This window comes from Parasteatoda tepidariorum, chromosome X2, assembly GCF_043381705.1.
Source record: "Parasteatoda tepidariorum isolate YZ-2023 chromosome X2, CAS_Ptep_4.0, whole genome shotgun sequence".
Lineage (NCBI taxonomy): Eukaryota > Metazoa > Arthropoda > Arachnida > Araneae > Theridiidae > Parasteatoda > Parasteatoda tepidariorum.
The window spans coordinates 7,022,084-7,025,810 of NC_092215.1; positions in this window are offsets into that span (position 1 = coordinate 7,022,084).

Here is a 3,727-nt window from a genome sequence, read left to right on the forward strand (position 1 = left end):
TTTATAAAGGTTATAAAGGTGCTTTGTGATACAGAGTGAAATTGAAATTATAATTGAGCTTTTGCGAGAAAAAAGGTTTATTTCTAACGATATATCCCATAATTTATTTAATTTATATTTTGCTATGCAAGAGTAAAAAATAACCTTTGTTTAAAATAATTCTACCGAATTCCCGGAATTTCTTTGAGTCTCTGTTATAAAAAAAATGTCAAACAAATCAATTTTTTGACTCAAAAATCATATTTTAAACTAAGAACAGTAGCATTTAATATGTTAAATAATTACAAAGCTTTTAGACTGTCGAATTATCAAAAGCAATTTTTACCCATATCGCATCAATCAGCATAAAGGCAGTCATAAATTAGTTGTCATACGAAAACAGCGCTCTAAATAATTCCGGATTAAATTCGGGTAAAAAGTACTCTCACCCTCAGTGACGGTAATTTTTATCGCAAAATTTATTTTTACAGTAAAATTTATTTTTATCGTAAAATTGACTTTTACCGTAAAATTTTACGGAATAAAATCTTGAACAGTAATTTGTTCAGTAATATCCACTGTAAAATCACTATAATTAAATAAATTTTAACGTAAAAATTACGGTATCGAATTTTATGGTAAAGGAATTTTTCCGTAATATGGATTTTACGAATGCTGTATTCAAGGTGCCAATACTTTTTACCGGAATTTAATCCAGAATTCTTCACAACGCATNTATATATATATGTTCAGGTTGTCCCGTAATCATAGCTCCTTTATACAGTGGCAAAGCAACAGCGAAGAGCTGAAATGTAATTATTAGAAAATTAGAAATGACTCTATCCCGCTATCAATCTATTTAGAATGAACTCTATCCGGCATTCAAACAAGTTTTGATGTTTCGAATACCACTTTCTTCGTGTGTGATTCGTCTGATTTCGATTTTTTTATCATCTAAAAAATATTAGTTTTTAGCTTTTTTTTTCTTTTGTCTTCGTTATAACACTAAAAATAATCGTTTAGTTGGAAATTGAATATTTATGACCCTTATGGAAAATACAGGAGTATTTGTGTTTTGGAATTCCAAAGATGTTGCTAGTTCAGTGATTGTCAGTTTCTTCAAGCTTAGTTTTTAACTGTTTAATTCACTCAGTGATTGTTTATATATATTTATATATATTATTATATATATTTCGAACTTGTTTTAACATTTTCCATCCAAAAGATAAAGTTCGTTTCAGTCTCTGAAAAATGTAATAAAATGAAATGGAATAAAATGATCTATTCACATACATGAGAACGTTACTTTTGAAAAGTAACTTGTAAAAATACAAGTACTTAAAGCAAAATTAATGAAAAAAAAGTAAAAAGCTTTGATTTCGAGTAGTAACGATTAAAAAGTGAAAGTAAATGTGCAAGTACAAAACAAAAAAAAATTTACGATTTTTAAGTATAATTCAAGAAAGTAAAAATCGAAAAAAAAAGAAAACAGTAAGAAATGTGGGAACAAATATAAAATTTTAAGTTTAGAATGTATAAAATTTTTATTTAAATGTATAAATTTTGAAATATATGAAAATGCTACAATTTGAGATATCGGAAAATGATACGATGTTTACTATTTCAAATGTCATTGAAATTGTAAACATTGAAAATTCCCGGAAACGAAACAAGAAATCGAAATTCAATGTTTACATGTTAAAAAGAATCTTAATTTATCTCAATTTTATTTAGAAATTTTGACAATTACCAACAAATAATAAATTAACTTGTTGGACAAGCGTGATAAACATTGCAACTTTTGTTTAAAAAAATCAGTTAATAAACAGAAAAAAAAATTTAATTACTATGCTTGAAACCCCTAGAAACTCCATGAAATTCATTAAATTGAAAATTATATCTTGTTATTTAAACGTTGAAAAATTTCCATTTTAAAATTTTAAATGATGATAATTTTTCAATAAGTAATACAAATATACCATATTGAATATATATTCATAATCAAAAATTAAGCACAAAATTTTTATTTTAAAATTTAAGGCTATGATGAACTACTATTTTCATAGTGTAATTTAAAAAAGGATAACTCATTTTTATATAAAATCATAAAATTTGCTAAAACTCCAGAATTTTTTAATACATACTATATTTCAATCAAATAAAGCATAGTTTTTCATATTTTAAAATTTAAAAGCTAAAAATTCTTAATTTTATATCGAAATTTCTTGGTCATTTTTCAGTTAGAAAACTATTAAATTTCTTAATATTACTTACCTTTTTGTGAAAAGATTAAGTCTTTAAGGAACTCCCGATTTGAATAGGCAACGAAACATCCTATACCCATTGGTTTTTATTTTATTTTATTTTATAACCGTCGTTGAGCAGCCGACCTAATTTTTGGGTTTACGACTACTAATGTTCAACCCGTAGTCTTGTTATTTTGAACCCAATACAGAAGACAAAGAAACTCCTGGATCAAGTGTTGGGAGAAATCTACCCGATGGAGGAGTTTTTGAAGGAACTAATCTGACGGCAATGAAAACCTCCCGACGGCAAGGGGACCATGATCCATCTACCACTGAGGATATTTTACGTCGGCACTGTGGTCGTTGCTAGCCGGATGCAGAATTCGCATCGACCAGACATGACTGGGATTAAAACTTAGTTCACTTCATTGGAACGCTCTATCCCCTGAGCCACCACGGCTCCATACCCATTGGTTTATATATTAAAAAAGGAAATACAAGTTTGGTTTATAAAAAGGAAAAACACGATCTTTTTTTAAAAAAAGGAAAACTGAAGAGTCGTAACAAAAGTCCAAATACAAAGACATCAATCAAACATCTGCCATCGAATCTGTAAATATTGCAAATATTTGGGCTTAGCAGAATTTGTCAGTACATTTTGTTTAATCACGTTTTTACTCAGTCGGAAGGAAAATACATAATCTGCTTTAATTGGAAGTTTGTCAAGTTCTATTTGGGAGTTTTGCTGTTGGACTATGGGACTGCACACGTGTTTTGTGCGATTGTATATACGATGGTTGCTGAATTTGCATAGCAATAAGAGTAAAAAAAATGGCGTATTCCTTCATGATTTTTGAAAAGTATCATTTTGCGTTGTCCCTTGTTTTAAGAACAATCATACAAAGACAAATATTTAACTTATAGACAGGGTTAGTCCTACGTCATCAACGACGTCACTAGCTCTCCTCGTTCCAAACAAAGTTCTGAACGGAGCAAACAATATGGCGTTTCTCATGTAGTTAAAAGTGGGTGAACTAAATCTTTGAATATATTAATATAGAGTCGAATTTAACCACTGACATGGCAAGAAAAAGTGTTGCATATATTAATATTACGTTAATCTCTTTTTATGATATTAATTGGAATAGCTTATTAATTGCAAATGATTATGAAAACTTTTTGTATATATGATTGAGAGAATTTGTATTTAATATTTACCATATAAATTGTATTTATAATCTGGAAATCGGAAATTTGTGAATTTTATTATTTGGAAAAAGTTATTTCTAATTTATGTTTAATTTTTCTTAAAATATGTATATTATATTAAATCAATTTTTTTTATAATATTGAGACAACTTATTAATTGTAAATAATTATGAGAATTTTAAAACAAATTAAAAAGTTATGTAAGAAGCATGAATAAAGTCAGATAAATTAGTGAAAATTATAAAGCATTTTAGATACACGTTTTTAAAATAGCTCAAATTAATTGGTAAATT